The 22,860-nt window shown below is 42.8% G+C and overlaps 1 protein-coding gene across 1 annotated transcript in view; it reads right to left on the minus strand.

The window, feature by feature from the left end:
* Positions 1–22,860, minus strand: part of LOC126470987 (carbonyl reductase [NADPH] 1-like) — a 62,817-nt gene that overhangs the window by 11,075 nt on the left and 28,882 nt on the right. The gene's annotated exons all lie outside the window — the stretch shown is intronic.

Below are 22,860 nucleotides of genomic sequence, written 5' to 3' on the forward strand. Positions count from 1 at the left end.
TACAAACTTCTAAAGAAACAGAGATTACTGCATAACATGTGTAAATCAAAGTGTAGGGCTATAAGTAGAGAGATGCCAAGTGAAATGTGGTGGGCTGTCAAATTCTGGTCATATGTAAAGACTGCTAACAGTACCAAAATTAATGTCCAGTCCCTAGGGAATGGGACAGGAACTGAAATTGAGGGTAGCAAAGCAAATGCTGAAATGCTTAGCTCCATTTCCAAATGCTCCTTCACAAAGGAAAACCCAAGAAAATTACCCCAATTTAACCTTCATATAACTGAAAAGATGAATGAAATAAATATTAGAGTCAGTGGTGTTGAGAAAAAGCTGAAATTGTTGTAACTAAACAAAGCTCCAAGGCCTGATGGAATCCCTGTCAGATTCTGTACTGCAGCTGAGTTAGCCCCTCTTCTAATTATAATCTGTCATAGATCGTTCTAACAAGAAGTCATGCCTAGTTCTTGGAAAAAAGAGCAGGACACATCCATCTGAAAGAAGGGTAGTACAAGTGATCCACAAAACTAGCGTCCAATATCCTAGACATTGGTTTGTTGTAGAATCTTAGAACATATTCTGAGCTCAAACATAATGCAGTATCTTGAACAGAATGGCCTCCTCAACACCAACCAGCATGGATTCTGAAAACATCAATCATGTGAAACCCAGCTCGCAGTTTTCTGACATGACGTACTTAAAGCTTTGCATCAAGCCAATCAGACCAATGCAGTATATCTTGATTTCCGAAAAGCATTTGACTCGGTACCACATTTAATGCTTATTGTCAAAAGTACAATCATATGGGGGTATCAAGTGAAATCTGTGAATGGACTGAGGACTTTTTGGCAGGGGGCGCACAGTATATTATCTTGGATGGAGAATCATTGTCAGATTTAGATGTAACTTCAGGTGTGCCCCAGGGAAGTGTGTTGGAACCAAATGATATTGCAGACAATTATAATAGCAGAATTGGACTTTCTGCAGATGATGCGGTTGTCTGTGATGAAGTGTTATCTGAAAGATGCTGCATAAATATTCAGTCAGATCTTGATAAAATTTCAAAGTTGTGAAACTTGCTTTAAATGTTCAGAAATGTAAAATTTTGCACTTCATGGAACAAAAAAACATAGTATCCTATGACTATAATATCAATGAGTCACTGCTGGAATCAGCCAACTCATACAAATATCCAGGTGTAACACTTTGTAGGAATATGAAATCGAATGACCACATTGGTTGAGTTGGGGGCAAAGCAGGTGGTAGACTTCAGTTTATTGGTAGAATACTGGGGAAGTGTAATCAATTTACAAAGGAGAATGGTTACAAATCACTCGTGTGAATGGTTCTAGGATACTGCTGAAGTGTGTGGGACCCATACCTGAGAGGACTAACAGGAGGTATTGATAATCAAGTGAAATGAATCTTAACACTATACTGTCTGGCAACACCACAGTGATGGCATGAGTGAAATGGCAGTCAATGGCTGGCACAACCACAGTGGTGTCGTGTGCATAAAATTGCTCAGTGGCCAGCGACACCACAGTGGTGTCGTATGCTTATTAAGTTCTTGTGCCCTTTCTTCATTGTAGATGATGAATTTACAAAGAATGTGCGGATGTCTTGTCTGATGTTCCGAATAACTTGGCCAATTGGGAAGAAGACACTGGATATCAAAAAAATGAAAGTGAAGCAGAATCATCAGAAGATAGTGAAATACATCCAAGAAGAATTCAGCGAACGCTACAGTTGCCAACTGATTCAGATGAAGAAGACAATGCACAGTGGTCAGACTTTGATTTACCAAGGACCAACAATAAATTTGAAGGATCCTCCGGGTTCAAACATATTTCCCAAAGATACACAGAGCATCGCGGATATCGTAGAATTATATATTGGGAATGATCTATTTGAATATGTTAGCAATGAAACCAACAAGTACTACAGTCACAATTGCAATAAAAGGAAACTGGATTTAAAAAAATTACAAATTTGTCGATGTTGTGGGACCCAAACTTAGAAAATGGTTTAGGCTTGCTACCCTTATGGGAAATGTCAAAAAAGTAAGGATCAATGATTATTGGTGAATGAATCCATTAATAGACACATCGATATTTCGCAGAATGGCGTCTCGCAACCAATTTAGACAAATATTATCATTTTTACATTTTTCCAACAACAACAACAACAACAACAACAACAACAAACTGGATAATGTTGACCGGCTTTTCAAAGTGCAATTCATAATTGATTATTTTTCCAAAAAGTTTAAAGAAACTTTTAATCTAAGTCAAAACATCTCAGTTGATGAAGTAATGATACAGTGGCGTGGATGGTTAAATTATAAAGTTTACAATCCATCAAAAATTATGAAATATGGCATACTCATTTGGGTGGTGTGTGATTCGAGTATGGGATACATTTCCTCATTCAAGATATATTCTGGCTCTGGACAGCCTTTAGCAAAAACAGTGATGGAACTACTGACACCTTGAAACTTCCTGGCAGATTAAAACTGTGTGCCGGACCGAGACTCAAACTCGGGACCTTTGCCTTTTGCGGGCAAGTGCTCTACCAACTGAGCTACCCAAGCACGACTCACGCCCCGTCCTCACAGCTTTACTTCTGCCAGACAGGGCATGAGTCGTGCTTGGGTAGCTCAGTTGGTAGACCACTTGCCCGCGAAAGGCAAAGGTCCCGAGTTCGAGTCTCGGTCCAGTACATAGTTTTAATCTGCCAGGAAGTTTCATATCAGCGCACACTCTGCTGCAGAGTGAAAATCTCATTCTGGAAATACTGACACCTTCTTATGGAAAGTGGCATCATCTCTACATGGATAATTATTATAACAATGTAGAACTTGTGCAGAAGTTACTTGAAAAGAAAATTCGAGTTTGTGGAACTATACGGCAAAATAGAGAATTTCTGGAAAAATTAAAGTGCGCAAAAGTCAATGTGTTTGAAGCTTGTTATCAATGGAAAGGTGAAGTACTCGCTTCGAACGTAAGATGATATGAATGATCTCTACAATACATAATGCCACTTTGACATTCAAAGAAAATGTAGAAAAACCAATTACACAATTAAAAAAAAAACCTTAAAGTGTATTAGACTACAACAAATAAATGAAAGGCGTGGATCGGGCAGACCAATATTTGAGTTATTACCCTATATACAGAAAACTATAAAATGGTCAAAAAAGGTTTGCTATGTACCTCCTTAATTGTGCATTATTTAATGCATTCCATACATGTCAATATTTCAATACAGAACACAAGAGTCTTCGATTTCACTATTTTTTTATTGAAAGTGTCTGATTCGTGGATAAAAGACCATGTACCTGCTTCTGAGCAAAGCTTGGAGGTTGCCACTACATCGCGTATGTCTCATCATGATCTGAGTGACAGACTTTTCAGTAACATAAAGCAACGTCAAGTAACACTTATTTCCAAAACAAATAAATGAAAATAATGCAACTGCCATGTATGTTTAAAAAAAAAACTTAATGTGCAAGTCTTGTGGAGTTGCATTACATCTTGGAGACTGTTTTGCCACATATCATATGAAAGAGAAATACTAAGTACCAAAGACAATGCAAATAAATATACCAGACAAACAAATTTTGAATTTTTTTACATATGTATATCATCGAAATTTCATGAAAGTAGGGTAATAGAGTTGAGAACTTATGAGGACTAACAATGAGATTAGTAAAACTTAACAATTTATAATCTCCCGATAATGTCAAGAACAGTTGGCAACAAGCCAAGTAATCCGAATTAGCACTGCTGGCACAAAGCGAATAAACTTGTATGTGATGTGGGGATGGCAAAGTGTTAATTAATTGTTAAAAGCTACTAATATTATAAAATGATTTATGTATATATACTAATAACTTTACTATAGCTCTTAGGTATAATAGTAACCTACCAATAGAAAATTTTAAGTGAATAACTATTAAACATTAAGAATGACATAAGTTTTGTACACCCCAGCAAAATTATGATCTTCACAAAGGGCATGTCTTAAAAATCAATAAATTTGTTGTATAAAAAAAGAGCAATTTCAAAATCTTGCTCCCTTTCAGATACATTTCTGTGCACACTCACACAAATGACCAGTGTTCCTTTGCCATAAAAATTATACATTTCTGAAGACGTGCTCCCTCATCATTTTGAAAAGCATCTGTACATCATACTGCAGCATTGTACAATTACATTGTGACATTTATCCTCTTATCATCATCCTCATTTCTTTGTTGTTGTTGTTGTGGTCTTCAGTCCTGAGACTGGCTTGATGCAGCTCTCCATGCTACTCTATCCTGCGCAAGCTTTTTCATCTCCCAGTACCTACTGCAACCTACATCCTTCTGAATCTGCTTAGTGTATTCATCTCTTGGTCTCCCTCTACGATTTTTACCCTCCACGCTGCCCTCCAATACTAAATTGGTGATCCCTTGATGCCTCAGAACATGTCCCTTCATCTGGTCAAGTTGTGCCACAAACTTCTCTTCTCCCCAATCCTATTCAATACTACCTCATTAGTTATGTGATCTACCCATCTAATCTTCAGCATTCTTCTGTAGCACCACATTTCGAACGCTTCTATTCTCTTCTTGTCCAAACTATTTATCGTCCATGTTTCACTTCCATACATGGCTACACTCCATACAAATACTTTCAGAAATGACTTCCTGACACTTAAATCTATATTCGATGTAAACAAATTTCTCTTGTTCAGAAATGCTTTCCTTGCCATTGCCAGTCTACATTTTATATCCTCTCTATTTCAACCATCATCAGTCATTTTGCTCCCCAAATAGCAAAACTCCTTTACTACTTTAAGTGTCTCATTTCCTAATCTAATTCCCTCAGCATCACCCGACTTAATTAGACTACTTTCCATTATCCTTGTTTTGCTTTTGTTGATGTTCATCTTATATCCTCCTTTCAAGACACTGTCCATTCAATTCAACTGCTCTTCCAAGTCCTTTGCTGTCTCTGACAGAATTACAATGTCATCGGCGAACCTCAAAGTTTTTATTTCTTCTCCATGAATTTTAATACCTACTCCAAATTTTTCTTTTGTTTCCTTTACTGCTTGCTCAATATACAGATTGAACAACATCGGGGAGAGGCTACAACCCTGTCTTACTCCCTTCCCAACCACTGCTTCCCTTCCATGTCCCTCAACTCTTGTAACTGCCATCTGGTTTCTGTACAAATTGTAAATAGCCTTTCGCTCCCTGTATTTTACCCCTGCCACCTTTAGAATTTGAAAGAGAGTATTCCAGTCAACATTGTCAAAAGCTTTCTCTAAGTCTACAAATGCTAGAAACGTAGGTTTGCCATTCCTTAATCTTTCTTCTAAGATAAGTCGTAAGGTCAGTATTGCCTCACGTGTTCCAGTGTTTCTACGGAATCCAAACTGATCTTCCCCGAGGTCGGCTTCTACTAGTTTTTCCATTCGTCTGTAAAGAATTCATGTTAGTATTTTGCAGCTGTGACTTATTAAACTGATAGTTCGGTAATTTTCACATCTGTCAACACCTGCTTTCTTTGGGATTGGAATTATTATATTCTTCTTGAAGTCTGAGGGTATTTCGCCTGTTTCATACATCTTGCTCACCAGATGGTAGAGTTTTGTCAGGACTGGCTCTCCCAAGGCCGTCAGTAGTTCCAATGGAATGTTGTCTACTCCGGGGGCCTTGTTTCGACTCAGGTCTTTCAGTGCTCTGTCAAACACTTCACGCAGTATCGTATCTCCCATTCCATCTTCATCTACATCCTCTTCACATTTCCATAATATTGTCCTCAAGTACATCGCCCTTGTATAGACCCTCTATATACTTCTTCCGCCTTTCTGCTTTCCCTTCTTTGCTTAGAACTGGGTTTCCATCTGAGCTCTTGATATTCATACAAGTGGTTCTCTTTTCTTCAAAGGTCTCTTTAATTTTCCTGTGGGCAGTATCTATCTTACCCCTAGTGAGATAAGTCTCTACATCCTTACATTTGTCCTCTAGCCATCCCTGCTTAGCCATTTTGTACTTCCTGTCGATCTCATTTTTGAGACGTTTGTATTCCTTTTTGCCTGCTTCATTTACTGCGTTTTTATATGTTCTCCTTTCATCAATTAAGTTCAATATTTCTTCTGTTACCCAAGGATTTCTACTAGCCCTCGTCTTTTTACCTACTTGATCCTCTGCTGCCTTCACTACTTCATCCCTCAAAGCTACCCATTCTTCTTCTACTGTATTTCTTTCCCCCATTCCTGTCAATTATTCCCTTATGCTCTCCCTGAAACTCTGTACAACCTCTGGTTCTTTCAGTTTATCCAGGTCCCATCTCCTTAAATTCCCACCTTTTTGCAGTTTCTTCAGTTTTAATCTACAGGTCATAACCAATAGATTGTGGTCAGAGTCCACATCTGCCCCTGGAAATGTCTTACAATTTAAAACCTGGTTCCTAAATCTCTGTCTTACCATTATATAATATATCTGGTACCTTTTAGTATCTCCAGGGTTCTTCCAAGTATACAACCTTCTTTCATGATTCTTAAACCAAGTGTTAGCTATGATTAAGCTGTGCTCTGTGCAAAATTCTACCAGGCGGCTTCCTCTTTCATTTCTTAGCCCCAATCCATATTCACCTACTATGTTTCCTTCTCTCCCTTTTCCTACACTCGAATTCCAGTCGCCCATGACTATTAAATTTTTGTCTCCCTTCACAATCTGAATAATTTCTTTTATTTCATCATACATTTCTTCAATTTCTTCGTCATCTGCAGAGCTAGTTGGCATATAGACTTGTACTACTGTAGTAGTTGTGGGCTTCATATCTATCTTGGCCACAATAATGCGTTCACTATGCTGTTTGTAGTAGCTTATCCGCATTCCTATTTTCCTATTCATTATTAAACCTACTCCTGCATTACCCCTATTTGATTTTGTGTTTATAACCCTGTAGTCACCTGACCAGAAGTCTTGTTCCTCCTGCCACCGAACTTCACTAATTCCCACTATATCTAACTTCAACCTATCCATTTCCCTTTTTAAATTTTCTAACCTACCTGCCCGATTAAGGGATCTGACATTCCACGCTCCGATCCGTAGAATGCCAGTTTTCTTTCTCCTCATTTCTAACAAACAGAAATTAGAAGCAGAACTTTTTAAAGTAACTGCTTGCTCCTTTGAGCACATTTACATGTCTTCAGTATCAGCAGCAGAATCATCATTATCAGGCAAAGACTGTGTTCTGTTGCTTGAAATGTGACTTTTTTTTATGGCTTATCATCTTCATCCTTTAACTTTTTCTTCATTGGAATAACTGGCACAAACATAAATGTTCTATTTTCAACCTAATACTGATTCTTAAATATTTCAATTGGTTTGTTGCATAAGGCTTAGTATAGATATTTTATTTTACAGGTCTCAAAACAAACTGCATATTTAGTCACTTGTTAGACTTAAATTGTAATTATATTCCTTTGAGCAATGAAGGGCACTGTTACATTCTGTATATGTTCTTGGATGTTTTATACATTCTTGTGGGGTCAGAGCAACACGCATCCCATAAGTTGGTTGTTTCCTGTACCCAATAAGACACTTGGAAATGCATCAGCTAATACCTGATAGGCAAACACAATTCAACAAGATGACCACAAAGGTAAGAAAAATTGGTAAAAAGAAACATGCAGAGTGCCTACACTGTTAACACAGAGCACAGTGTTGCCTATGACATATTGTAACACAACAACCATGACCATGGTACTGTGTCACCACTTAGATTCTGCTTCCATCACACATGACTTCACAGGCAGTGACTTGCTCTACACAGACAGGGTAACAATGTCTGGAGCACCATGGACTGTCAGCACAGTGATGACTGCTGTGGCTTCCCTTTGTGTGGCAACAGAGGGAGGAGCACAGGCAATGCTGCAATCAATGACAACACTGGACACAGGAGTTGTACCATGTCATTTTTTCAAGTGAGTCCTCATTCTGTGCACAGCATAATGATGGATGTATGCATGTATGGAGGTTCCAAGGAGAACAAACATTAATAGATTACTTTTGTCATCAACATAGTGGCACAGCACCTAGAATGGTGATATTGAGTACCACTGGATAAGCAACATAATCTCCTCCACTCACATAGTTGGTAATTTTGACAGCAGGCATTAAATTTTGCATGCTTAGGGCAGTGGCCTATCTTTGAGGGCTCTCTGACGTTACCTGTCAGTAAGATAAAGCAAAACTGCATGTTGCCTATACTATCACAACGTACCAAGATGCAGAGGGGACTCAACTGTTGCCCGGCACAGAATGTTCTCCTGCTATCTCACCTACTGGTCAAGGATTGCTGATAACTAGCAAGCTACCACTCACCAGCCAATATAATTGAAACTTTGGCAAAGAGCTGAAGCAACATGGAATGGCGTAGTAGTATATTGTCGAACAAGCTCAGTCTGACTCAAGTCATTGTTACTGCATTCATTCATTTATTCATTCACACACCATGTTCTGTTAATTCTACAATGAAGGAGAGCCTTCAAAGATATTGAATGAACCACTCCTCGCTACTTCTGTAAAGTACACTAACAACAAATTATGATTAACACTAATCTATTAAAATATAACTACAGTAAATGATTCCAGATTACATTGTATATATATGTGAGGAGGAAAATAGCTACTTTGAAAAGAACCAACCCTCCTCCTCCTCCTCCTCCTGCTATACCACTCAACTGCTGTTGTTATCTAATACTTAAAGCATTTATGTATGCTGACCACTATCAGAAATGTGTAGCACTGATCATGTGTGGGCATAATAGTGTGAGTCTGAGCGGTGAATTGCAGCTGCATGGCCAGCAGCTGAGTGCAGGATGTTTTCTCTGTATTGGTTCAACAAGACCAACACAATGTTGTGAGGCAGTTTAGCTTACTGAAACAGTGGAATCATTGGTGCTGCAAAGAGTCATACAGCAAGGGGCAAGGCATATGTGCACACTGGCAGTAGCAGTGGCAGTAATATTTTAGCATATACACAACAGGCCTGCCAGCGGCAAGTGTGAGTACTGGCCATTTTGTAACAAAATTATTCTCCATCTTACAGTACTATCAGGACATCATGGCTGTGCCAGATGAGTTTGCCACATGGAACTGCCAGAGAAGACATTGGTTCAGGCCAGGGTGGGTCAACAGTCCCTCCTGGACTGGTGCAGTGGGCCATCCTAGGTCTACTCCAGCAGAATGTCCGACTCCTACCCAGGGGGTAGCAGGTTGCTCCCCATGCACACCAGCCATCTTCCACCATAGCAGAACAAGCTCCTCATTGTGGTCAGCTTCCTCCACTTTGAAGCAGCCGAGGTATCATTTGGGGTTGCAGCAGGTGCAGCATCGTTAAGCATACACATTGCTGGTGCAGAAACCTCACTGCCATCTTACATAATGAGGTTGCCAATGCACAGCTGAGATTCTGCGTCGGCACTATGAGATGTGCAAGCAGGCAGCCAAGCACAACTCAGCAATCAGCCAACCATTGACCTGGTATACTACACAGTGCAGATACTTCGATAAAAAAACTCATTAACTTGGCAACTGCCTTTCTCTGGAGCTCGAGAGCCCCCACCCCCACCCCCCACCCCTCGCCCCCACCAGCTTTACAGCCATCCCCCTCCCCGTGTTGCATTAAAGAATGAAGCAAACTCTCAAAACACAATTGTGGAACCTGTGGAAGATTTTGCAGGCAGGACAGAGAAAGTTTATGAGAATATGTACGATTTGGGGCAGATTGATGCAGCCAATACAATTTTGATGCAAGAAGTTGAGCAGAGGGCATTCTGTGCTTTTCTGAGGAGTTTGCCATTGGACACAGCAAGAAGGGTGCGTACAAGTGTACCAAAAGATCTACTATTAGGTTAGTGATGGAATGTCAAGAAACTGACATATGAAGAGGGGTACCCCCTATGGTATTTTCTGTGAACATTAAGTGTTACAGGTATGGACAATTGAGGCATTTACAAAGGCAATGTTGCCAACCATAGGACAACAGAGGAAAAGGAAGGTATCAGTAGTAAAGTCATGGTGATGGACACAGGGGTACATAATGAGGTGATGAGCAGCTGTTAAATGCAAGAGGAACTCAAAGTCCACCTAAAGGCATTCCTGTTAAAATTTGATGCAACAAACACATATGCAGAGATGAAATGTGCAATAATGGGTGTTTTAAGAGCCAAAGAGTACAAGTTTTTGTTCGATACAAGGGTGCATGTGTTGTTTCCCAGTAGAGACTTGGTCAGCCATAGGCAATGGAAACCATCACAATACAGGTTATGTGGGATCAGGGATAACTATGTGTGTCGACAGGGATTGGTGGGCACATTTTTTGTATAGGGACAATTCGGTTGTTAGACTTTTTGTGTCATCATTGCACTAAAACTGACTTTCAGCAACGTACAGTAGAACTTAATAGAATGATATTGCAGCTAGGGGAAGCTGTTGCTTCTGTAGAACTGTCATGAGGGGCATCTAGTGTATTAGACAAGCCAGCTGAACTGTGTACTACTGCACTAAGGAGAGAGTCATATGCTTGTGTGCCAGGTGGCAGAGATCTACCTGCAGATATGTTACGTGTTGTAGAGACTCTGTAACAGAATGATATGCTAGATATCTAGCAAGTTGTTTCATTAAGAGAAGTGCTGTACACCTACAAGAGAGGAATGGTGGGAGAGTGATAGCCATAAGTATAGATAAATTTTTACACTGAAGAAGTTAAGTTAGGGAAGGGGATGTTAATAGCAAGTTTAGACATTCTGGATGAGGACGAGTGGAGCATGAAGCAGCAAATTACAAGTAGCTACAAGCTACCATGAAGACTGCATTACATAGAGAAATGGAGCAGCTAATGGAACAGAGAGAGAGCACAGGTGGAAGAACTGCTGTTTAAATTTGAGTATTTGTTTGTCCCAAAGGGCCTATTGCCAGTAACGTCTATGATTCAATATCAAATATCAACACGGAGCTAAGCACAGGTGCATCCATGGGGTGCAGGAATCATGCCTGCACCAAAAAAGTCTACAGATGCTTCCAGAAAATACTAGTTCTGCTATGATTATTGTCACATGAACAACAAGACCATAAGAGATATATATCATACCCACAACCTTACTGAGACCATTTATAGCTTGAAACGATGTCAGAACTTTTTTGACTATGCATTTAAGGAAAGGTTACCATCAATTGTAGGCTGTTCCCAAAGACAGCATTTCCTGTACCATGGGGGCATCATCAGTTCAGAAGAATGCCATTTGGATTCAAAATTGCATCTACAACATTTCAGAGGTTATTGGACAGTGTGATGAGAGGTTTGAAACTGCACCAGTGTCGAGTTTACCCAGGTGATATCATCGCATTCTCAAAAGACATGGAGCAGCATGGACCACACCTGAAGGAAGTGTTAAAGAGATTGAGGGTTGCACATCTGACATTGAGCACAAAGATGTGTCATTTTGCATAAGAGGAGGTTGGCTATCTGGACCATGTAATTAGTAAATATGAAGTATGGACAGACCTGAGGCTAGGACAGCTGTTCAAGAGTTCCAATGCTTAAATTGATTAAGGAACTTCAATCTTTTTTGGGGATCTCAAATTACTGCAGAAAGGTCATGAAAGAATGTGCTGACTCAGCATGACCACTCATACATTTTCTAAGAAAAGGTGTGAAATTCATGTGGCCAGAATGTCAAGGTGTGTTTGATGAATTAAATACAGTTTTGACATCAAGCCCAGTTCTAATATTTCCAGTCTTTCAGAAGGAGTTTATCCTTTCATGTGATGCATCTAATCATGCTTTGGGATATGTCCTAAGCCAGGAGATTAACAATGAAAAGTATCTGGTTGCCTATGGATCAAAACAGCTCAATGTAACAGAGTAAAACCATTCAAAAACATTGGAAGTGATGCTGAGCCTCATTTATGGCATCAAGTACTCTTGATGTTATCTTTAAGGGAAAAAATTTCATGTAGTAACCAACCACACTGCATTGAAGTGGCTGAGACTGAAGGACCCATCTAGTAGGCTGACAAGTGGGTGCTGAGACTCTGCAAGTTTGTCTACGAACCAATACCCAAGCCAGGAAAGAAGCACAGGAGTGTAGATGCACTGAGCAGGAAGATAGCAGTGTTGAAACATCTGGCTCATAGTCTTGTACAGGACGCAATTGCAGTTTAGTATGTGAAGGACTCTTGTGCAAGGAAACAAGGCTAGGGCCACAGGTAGTAGTACTAGCAAAGTTTAAAGAGGAGATACTAAAGGAAGCATGTGTAACAATACATGGGGTGTCTAAAAAGTTTGGTGAATGCTATCACACAACAAACAAGACAAAAGATACAAACAAATGTTCTTTATTGCCCTTCAAAATAGTCACAACCCACTAAAACACATTTTTGACGATGTTTTTACAGCTTCTGAAAACTCTCAGCAAACGCCTCCTGTGGAATCGATCACAGAATGGCTGTCACATGATCTTTGATGGCATTCACATTTGCACAATGTTCACCTTTCATGGCCGCCTTCAAGTGGGGATACAGGAAGAAGTCCGCATGAGCCACATCAGGGGAGTATGGAGGATGTTCAAGGAGTTACTCTCTTCTGCACCAGTAATTGGTGCACACGAATCATGCAGTGTCCAGGGGCATTGTCACAGAGCAGCATCCATTTTCCAGTCCTGTGCAACTCTGGCCAAACCCACCAGATACGCTGTAGCAATTGGTTCAAAATGGGCTGTAAAAATGAAGCATTAATGGTTTCACCTGCAGGAACAAATTCCTTGTGGATGATGCCATTGTTGTTGAAGAAGGTGGTCAATAGGGTTTTCAACTTGGATTTTTGCAGATGGCTTTTTTTTTTTTTTTTTGGTCACGAGAAAATGGCGAACACCATAACATCGATTGATTCTGGGTCGAATTGGCAGCACCAGGTCTCATCTCCTGTGATGATGATGTTCAGAAGCAATGGATCCTGATCACACATGGAAATGTGATCACCAGCAGTTTCCGTTCATTTTATTTTCCGCTCGTCTGTGTGGCACAAATCAGTAGCATATCTTCCACTTACCCAAATCATCACAGATGATGGTGTGCACTGTGTCCTTGCTAACACCCAATCCCTCCGCAGTCAATCTGAGAGTGTCACCGACCTTGTGCCAGAATTTGTCACACTTTCTCGATCTTTTCTGGAGTTCTGCTTGTCGATGGCCAACCTGAAAGTGGCTCATTCTCAGTTGTTTTCTTCCCTTCACAGAAGCTTTTAAATCATTCATAAACACATTTTCTGCTCATGGCTTCCCTCCCATACACCTGCACCAACATTCTGTGTGTCTCCGTTGCAGACTTCCCCAAACTGTAACAGAACTTTATGTTTGAAATGTTGCTCCATTGCACTGTGACACTTCCTCTCACACTAACTATGTTCAAATGGTTGCAGTCTGTTTACACAGCCAGTCACATGCAGTGCATGCTCTGTATCGATTCTCCTCAAGTCTTTGAAGAGCCATGTGCATGCATGCACACACACACACAAAATTGCTGCTTAGATGTGCAGTCAGGTGGTTAGATGGAGGACAGAGGTAAGGAAGGGGTAGCAGAAAAGGACAGAAGTAAAAAGACTGGATGTGATGATGGAATGAGGGCTGTGTAGTGCTGGAATGGGAACAGGGAAGGGGTTGGATGGGAGAGGACAACGACTAACGAAGGTTGAGACAGGAAGGTTATGGGAATGTAGGATATATTGCAGGGAAAGTTCTCACATGTGCAATTCAGAAAAGCTGGTGTTGGTGGGAAGGATCCATATGGCTACAGGCTGTGAAGCAGCCATTGCAATGAAAGATGTCATGTTTACCAGCCTGCTCAGCAACAAGGTGGTCCACTTGTTTCGTGGGCACGGCTTGTCGGTGGCCATTCACTGTGGACAGACAGCTTGTTGGCTGTCACACCCACATAGACTGCAGCACAGTGGTTGCAGCTTAGTTTGTAGATAACATGACTGGTTTCACAGGTAGCCCTGCCTCTGATGGAATAGGTGATGTTTGTGACCGGGCTGGAGTAGCTGTTGGCAGGTGGATGTGTGGGACATGTCTTGCACCTAGGTCTATTGCAGTGGCATGAGTCATGATGTAAGGGGTTGGAAGCAGGAGCTCTGTAGGGATGGACAAGTATATTGCGTAGGTTCAGTAGTTGGCAGAATATGACTGTGGGAGGAGTGGGGAGGATAGTGAGTACGACATTTCTGATTTCAGGGCATGGCGAGAGGTAGTTGAAACCCTGGTGGATAATGTAATTCAGTTGCTCCGGCCCTGGGTGGTACTGAGTTATGAGGGGAATGCTCCTCTGAAGCCAGACAGTGGGACTTTGGGAGGTGGGGGCAGACTGGAGAGATAAGGCATGGGAGATTTGCTTTTGTACAAGGTTGGGAGGATAATTACGATCAGTGAAGGCTTCAATGAGACACTCAGTACACTTCGAGAGGGACTGCTCATCACTGCAGATGTGACAACCACAGGTGGCTAGACTGTATGGAAAGGACTTGTTGGCATGGAATGAATGGCAGCTGTTGAAGTGAAGGTATTGCTGGTGGTTAGTAGGTTTGATATGGATGGAGGTGCAGATGTAGCCATCTTTGAGGTGGAGGTCAACATCTAGAATGATAGCTTGTTGAGTCGAGTGGGACCAGGTTAAGCAAATGAGGGAGAAGTTGTTGAGGTTCTGGAGGCATGTAGATAGTCTGTCCTCAGCCTCGATCCACATCGCAAAGATGTCATCAATGAATCTGAAACAGGTGAGGGGTTTAGGATTCTGGGTGTTTAGGGAGGATTCCTCTAGATGGTCCGTGAATAGGGTGGGATAGGATGAGGCTATGTGGGTGCCCATAGCCATACCCCAGATTTATTAGTAGGTAATACCTTCAAAAGGAGAAGTAATTATGGGTGAGGATGTAGTTGGTCATGGTGACTAGGAAGGAGGTTGTTTGTTTGGAATCTGTCGGGCGTTAGGAGAGGTACTGTTCAATAGTGGTAAGGTCATGAGCATTAGGGATGTTAGTGTAAAGGAGGTGGCATCAATAATGATGAGTAGGGCACCGTGTGGTAAAGGGACAGGAACTGTGGAGAGTCGCTGGAGGAAATTATTGGTATCTTTTATGTATGAGGGTAGGTTCAAGGTAATAGGTTAAAGGTATTGGTTTATGACAGCAGAGATTCTCTCAGTTAGGGCACAGCAACCGGTCACAATGGGGCGTCCTGGGTGGTTAGATTTATGGGCTTTAGGAAGCATCTAGAAGGTAGGAGTGCAGGGAGTGGTAGGGGTGAGTAGAGAGATGGCCTCTGTGGAGAGGTTGTGGGATGGGCCTAAGGATTTGAGTAGTGACCAAAGATCCTGCTGGATTACTGGAATGGGGTCATAGTGGCAAGGTTTGTCAGTGGAAGTATCTGATAGTTGGTGGAGTCCTTCTGCCAGGTAATCCTTGCGGTTCACAACAGTGGTGGTGTCTTTGTCCTCAGGAAGGATCATAAAGTTGAGATGAGTTTTTAGACGGTGGACTGCAGTTCTTTCTGTGGGTGTAAGATAAGTTTGCATGTTGAAGGATTCGGGTATGATGATGACTCAAGGTTTGATGTTAAGAAATTCTGTTAAGTTAACAGGAGGTGATTTGGGGGCAGGGAAGGAGGGGGGGGGGGGGGTGGATCACCGTTGGATGTAGGAGTGAACTGAGTTAGTGCAAGTTTCAATATTGGTCTTTGGTTGAGTCTGATTAGTAGGATTGGTGGCGAAAAAGTGTTTCCACTGTAGGGATCAGGAGAAGGAGAGGAGGTCATTAACAAGTGCTGCAGGATTGAATTTGGGAGTGGGGCAAAAGGTGAGGCCTTTGGAAAGGACTGATATTTCTGTGGGGCTAAGACATTTGAGGGAAAGGTTCATGACTGTGTTGCAGGTCTGTTTAGGTTCTGGATTCTGTTTAGTGGTGGGAGGGAGTTTTAGAGGGTGGGGTAAATGTAGGTGGTCTGCAAGACAGGGTTTGTAAGCTATGAGGGAACATAGAGGTTGTTGTAGAGGTGGTGGACAGTGGTACTCCAAGGTGGGAGGAGATAGTGAGCAGGATGGAGAGCCTATTGAGGTGGTGGTGTGAATGGTGCTCTAGTTCCTGCGGGGTAAAAGTTTCAGAGTGTGTTATGGGTTCCAGGAATTTTGGATTGCGTAGAAGGAGAATTTTGCAAGGTACTGCAGTGAGGTTTGGGCTTGGCTGACACGGTTTTGCAAGACTATGTTGGTTAGGACTAAGGATTAGTGGAATCTGAACAGGTGGGGGTCATTGTGGAAGGAGGGGTGGCAATCGGAGATGGGTAATTTGATGGTAAGGCCACTTTGAAGGATTCCATGAGCCAAGCAACAACACAGGAGTAATATGTGGGACTGGGTTCTGGCTAAGAATAAGGAAACTTTACTGTACTGATGCAGATGGGAGGAATAAGGGTCCATGGTGGAGGAGAAAATGCGAAAAATTACGTAAATAATGCAGAATTACGTCTGAAGAAATTTGCAAAAATACACCCCATACGCGTGAAAAATCACGTGTAGCATGAAATGGGTGCAACAGATGGAAGCAAGATGAAATCTGAGGGTGAAGTCACAATGACATCAGAGAAAAGATATAAATAAGAAAAAGAATATACGCATATATTTTACTGTGTACAGCAAGTCTGAGGGTGGATAAGTATGAAGAAAGGGAACAGCAGATGTGACTGGATGACACAGAACTGGGACAGAATGGAGAAAGAGTTGGGGGTGGGAAGGGGGTTTTGCAGGATGAGATATAAGATCATGTGGCACCGGTAACATGCGGGGAAATAACACCCGAAAATACAGTAGAGTGGCGCAGGAAGAGTGATCAATTTGAAGGTGTAGGATTAATTATATCACTGGAAGTAAAATGGGACACAAGATGCTGCACCAACAATCAGCGTGGTTTGTAGCCATCTGTTGTGAGCGGACGATATGGTTGATAAAGTGAGGCTCATAAGCAGAGTGTGGAGTGAGGTTTATAAGCTGAAAAGAGAAACATGGGAAAGAAGAGAAAGAAGGACAGACGTTGAATACAGAGATGCATTATAAAATAGTAACAAAGGAAAAAAGTACCAAGTTAGAAACAAAGAAAAGTCTTCAGGCAGAAATCCAGGCTGCAAAAACCGTATCAACTGAGCTAAAACCCCATTACAGTACCTTCTCTCCATCTGCAAAATTCTCCTACTATACAATCCCAAATTCCTGGAACCCATAACACACATTCATACACTTGCCCTCCGGGAACTAGAGCAACATGCAGAATGCCACCTGAAAAAGCTCTGCACCCTGCTCACTTCCTACTCCTGCCTGTGAGTACCATTGTCCATCACCTCTACAACAACCTCCAAATATCCTCCACGTCCCCTCATAGCTGACAAACCCTGTCTCGCAGACCTAATACATTTACGCCACCCTCCAAAACTCAGTCCCACCACCACACAGAACCCAGAACCTAGACAGACCTGAAACACAGTCATGAACCTTTCCTCTAGAAGCCTTGGCTCGGCAGAAATATGACCTTTTCAAAGGCCTCACGTTTTGCCACACTCTCAAATTCAATCCTGCAGGACTTGTTAAAGATCTTCTTTCCTTCTCCCAGTCCCTACAGTGGTAACACTTTTTCGCTACCAACCCTACCAATTAGACTCAACCACAGACCAATGTTGAACCCTGCGTAACTCAGTTCACTCCTCCACCCAACCGTGATACCCCCACTGCTCTCAAATTATCCCCTATTAACTTACCAGAATTTCTTAACCTCGAACCTTGCCTCACCATCATTCCTCAAATCACTCAACATGCAAACTAACCTTACGTCCACAGAAAGAACCACAGTTCACCATCTAAAAACTGATCTCGACCTTATAATCCTACGTGTGGATAAAGGCTCTGACACTGTTGTTTTGAACCACAAGGATCACCTGGTAGAAGGACTCTGCAGGTGTCACATGCATCCACCTACAAACCTTTGCAACTGTAACCCCATTCCAGAAATACAGCAGGATCTCCAGACTCTACTCAAATCCTTAGGCCCATCCCAGAGTCTCTACCCAGAGCCCACCTATCTGCTCACCCCTACCACTCCCCGCACTCCTACCTTCTACATGCTTCCCAAAGTCTGTAAACCTAACCACCTAGGACACCCTATTGTGGCCGTTTATTGTGCACCCACTGAGAGAATTTCTGCTCTCGTCGACCAACACCTTCAACCTGTTACTCGGAACCTATCCTTCTACAGGGTGTTTCAAAAATGACCGGTATATTTGAAACGGCAATACAAACTAAACGAGCAGCGATAGAAATACACCGTTTGTTGCAATATGCTTGGGACAACAGTACATTTTCAGGCAGACAAACTTTTGAAATTACAGTAGTTACAATTGTCACCAACAGATGGCGCTGCGGTCTGGGAAACTCTATAGTACGATATTTTCCACATATCCACCATGCGTAGCAATAATATGGCGTAGTCTCTGAATGAAATTACCCGAAACCTTTGACAAAGTGTCTGGCAGAATGGCTTCACATGCAGATGAGATGTACTGTTTCAGCTGTTCAATTGTTTCTGGATTCTGGCGGTACACCTGGTCTTTCAAGTGTCCCCACAGAAAGAAGTCACAGGGGTTCATGTCTGGCGAACAGGGAGGCCAATCCACGCCGCCTCCTGTATGTTTCGGATAGCCCAAAGCAATCACACGATCATCGAAATATTCATTCAGGAAATTAAAGGCGTCGGCCGTGCGATGTGGCCGGGCACCATCTTGCATAAACCACAAGGTGTTCGCAGTGTCGTCTAAGGTAGTTTGTACCACCACAAATTCACGAAGAATGTCCAGATAGCATGATGCAGTAATCGTTTCGGATCTGAAAAATGGGCCAATGATTCCCTTGGAAGAAATGGCGGCCCAGACCAATACCTTTTGAGGATGCAGGGATGATGGGACTGCAACATGGGGCTTTTCGGTTCCCCATATGCGCCAGTTCTGTTTATTGACGAAGCCGTCCGGGTAAAAATAAGCTTCGTCAGTAAACCAAATGCTGCCCACATGCATATCGCCGTCATCAATCCTGTGCACTATATCGTTAGCGAATGTCTCTCGTGCAGCAACTGTAGCGGCGCTGAGGGGTTGCCGCGTTTGAATTTTGTATGGATAGAGGTGTAAACTCTGGCACATGAGACGATACGTGGACGTTGGCGTCATTTGGACCGCAGCTGCAACACCGCGAACGGAAACCCGAGGCCGCTGTTGGATCACCTGCTGCACTAGCTGCGCGTTGCCCTCTGTGGTTGCCGTACGCGGTTGCCCTACCTTTCCAGCACGTTCATCCGTCACGGTCCCAGTCCATTGAAATTTTTCAAACAGATCCTTTATTGTATCGCTTTTCGGTCCTTTGGTTACATTAAACCTCCGTTGAAAACTTCGTCTTGTTGCAACAACACTGTGTTCTAGGCGGTGGAATTCCAACACAAGAAAAATCCTCTGTTCTAAGGAATAAACCATGTTGTCCACAGCACACTTGCACGTTGTGAACAGCACACGCTTACAGCAGAAAGACGACATACAGAATGGCGCACCCACAGACTGCGTTGTCTTCTATATCTTTCACATCACTTGCAGCGCCATCTGTTGTTGAAAATTGTAACTACCATAATTTCGAAAGTTTGTCCGCCTGAAAATGTACTGTTGTCCCAAGCATATTGCAACAAACGGTGTATTTCTATCGCTGCTCGTTTAGTTTTTATTGCCGTTTCAAATATACCAGTCATTTTTGAAACATCCTGTCTATAAAAGATACCAACCATTTCCTCCACTGACTCTCCACAGTTCCTGTCCTTTTGCCACAAGGTGCCCTGCTCTTCACTAGTCATGCCACCTCCTTTACTCTAATATCCTTAATGCCCATGGCCTTACCACTACTGAACACTACCTTTCCCAATGCTCGGCAGATTAGAAACTAACAACCTCCTTCCTAGTCACCATGACCCACTATATCCTCACCCACAATTATTTCTCCTTTGAAGGCATTACCTACTGTCAAATCTGGGGTATGGCTATGGGCACTCACATAGCACCATCCTATGCCAACCTATTCATGGGCCACCTAGAGGAATCCTTCCTAAGCACCCAGAATCCTAAACCCCTCACCTGTTCCAGATTCATTGATGACATCTGTGCGATATGGATTAAGGGTGAGGACACCCTATCCATATTCTTCCAGAACCTCATCAACTCCTCCTCCATTTGCTTCACCTGGTCCTACTCCAACCAACAAACAACTTTCCTATTTGTTGACCTCCACCTCAAAGATGATTACCAGCAATACAGCAGTCAGCTGCCATCCATTCCATGCCAACTAGTCCCTTCCATACAGCCTAGCCTCCTGTGGTTGTCACGTCTGCAGTGATGAGCAGTCCCTCTCGAAATATATTGAGTGTCTCACTGAAGCCTTCACTGATCGTAATTATCCTCCCAACCTTGTACAAAAACAAATATCCCATGCCTTATCTCTCCCTAAGTCCCACCGTCCAGCCAAAGAGGAGCATTCCCTTCATAACTCGGTACCACCCAGGACTGGAACTGAATTACATTCATCGCCAGGGATTCAACTACCTCTTGTCATGCCCTGAAATGAGAAATGTTGTGCCCACTATCCTTCCCAGCCCTATCACAGTGGTATTCTGCCGTCCACTGATCCTACACAATATACTTTTCCATCCCTACACAGCCCCTGCTCCCAACATCTTATCTCATAGTTAATACCTCTGTAATAGATCTAGATGGAAGACCTGTTCCATACATCCTCCCACCACAATTAGTCCAGCCCAGTTGCAAACATCACCTATCCCATCAGAGGCAGGGCTACCGGTGATACCAGTCACGTTATCTACAAAGTAAGTTGCAACGACTGTGCTGCAGTCTATGTGGGTATGACAACCAACAAATTTCTGTCCACAGTGAGTGGCCGCTGACAAACTGTGGCCACGAAACAAGTGGACCACCCTGTTGCTGAGCAGGCTGCTAAACATGACATCCTTCATTTCAATGGCTGCTTCACAGCCTGTAGCTATATGGATCCTTCCCACCAACACCAGCTTTTCTGAAGTGCACAGGTGGCAACTTTCCCTGCAATATATCCTACATTCCTGTAACCCTCCTGGCCTCAACCTTCATTAGTTATTGTCCTCTTCTATTCAGCCTCTTCCCTGTTCTTTTTCAGCACTACACATCAGTCATTCCATAATCAAACTCAGTCTTTTTACTTCTGTCCTTTTCTGCGGCCCCCTCCCCCTGCCCTCCGTCACTATCCCTCCCCCTCTCTGCCCCAGCCTTCTCCTTGCCCCAACCAGTCGACACTCCCATCATGTACTGGTGCTGCTGCTCACATTGTGGCTTCAGTTGCCTGAGACTGCAGTTGTTTGTGTGAGTTTCGATTGCGTGAATGTCTGTGTATATGTCTGTTGTCCATTTCTGATGAAGCCCTTACTGGCCGAAAGCTTTATTTGTGATGATCTTTTTGTTGTACCTATCTTCGACTCAGCATCTCTGCTATACGGTGAGTAGAACTTTCCTTTTCATAATATTGTTACATTTCAGCCTGAATTTTCCATTGTTTGAAAGGAAGCACATGATTACATGTTATCTAATGATGGAGGGTATAGGGCAACAAACCAGAGAGTGATTGAAATATTGGTGGAGAGGAAGGAAACTTGATGTGGATCAATAGGTGTGGAATGGCATGCGGGGTGCACAGCGAGCAGACATGAATTGTAAGTCAGTGCTATTGCAGAGTCTACCAGAAGCATCAAAATCGTTTGAAATTATCGGAATTGATACACTGGGACTGCTCAATAATACACCAATAGGAAATTGATTTGTGTTAACAATAATAGGTCATTTTCTCGATATGTGGAGATGGTTGCTGTGCCAAACCAGCAGGCAGTGATAGACACACAAGAAATGGTTAGCAATTGTATGATGAAGTTTGGAGCACCAGGTACAGACAAAATTCATGTTGGACATATAGAAGGAGCTGTGTCAGTTATTGCAGGTGAAGATGCTAAGAACTGCACCAATCTGCCTGTTGCGGCAAGTCTGGTTGTTATAACAGGAGACATAGGTGATGTGTCCGTGTCCGTAGGAGAAGGAGGCTAGTAGAGTTGCTCCGACAGATGATGGTCATCTGGTTCCTGCATGGGCACATCTCCTGGTGGCGTCAGTTCTTGTGCTGGCACCGATATGATGGTAAGAGGACTGCGTTGTGAGTAATGAGAGATTCCAGTATCCCGAGCATCAGGTAAAGTCGAAGGTGGTATAGCGGCATCCGGAACATGCGTTGCCGGCACACGAGGCCGAAGCTGGTCCGTATGATGCACAACAACACCCATGTCCGTCTGGATTTCATACAGGCGTTGGCCACAGTGTCATAAGATGCGGCCAGGACTCCGTTTTGGCCGCCTGCCATATCCCTATACCCATACAAGGTCGTCGATGGTGAACCGGCCAAGCGAAGGCAACCGCAGCCGTGAGGTGGAAGGCCACAGAAGATGAAGTAGCGTGCGCGGCTGTTGGCCACGTAAGAGCTCAGCCGGGCTGTCGCCGCCCATGGGGGTGAAACGGTAAGAGGCCAGAAATTGGAGAAGTGCATCATCAGTAGAAGAAGAAGTCAGGAGTTTCCTCACCTGAGCCTTAAATGTACGGACCAGTCGTTCAGCCTCACCGTTTGCCTGTGGATGGAACGGAGGGGCC

This window comes from Schistocerca serialis, chromosome 1 (assembly GCF_023864345.2).
Source record: "Schistocerca serialis cubense isolate TAMUIC-IGC-003099 chromosome 1, iqSchSeri2.2, whole genome shotgun sequence".
Classification (NCBI taxonomy): Eukaryota; Metazoa; Arthropoda; class Insecta; order Orthoptera; family Acrididae; genus Schistocerca; species Schistocerca serialis.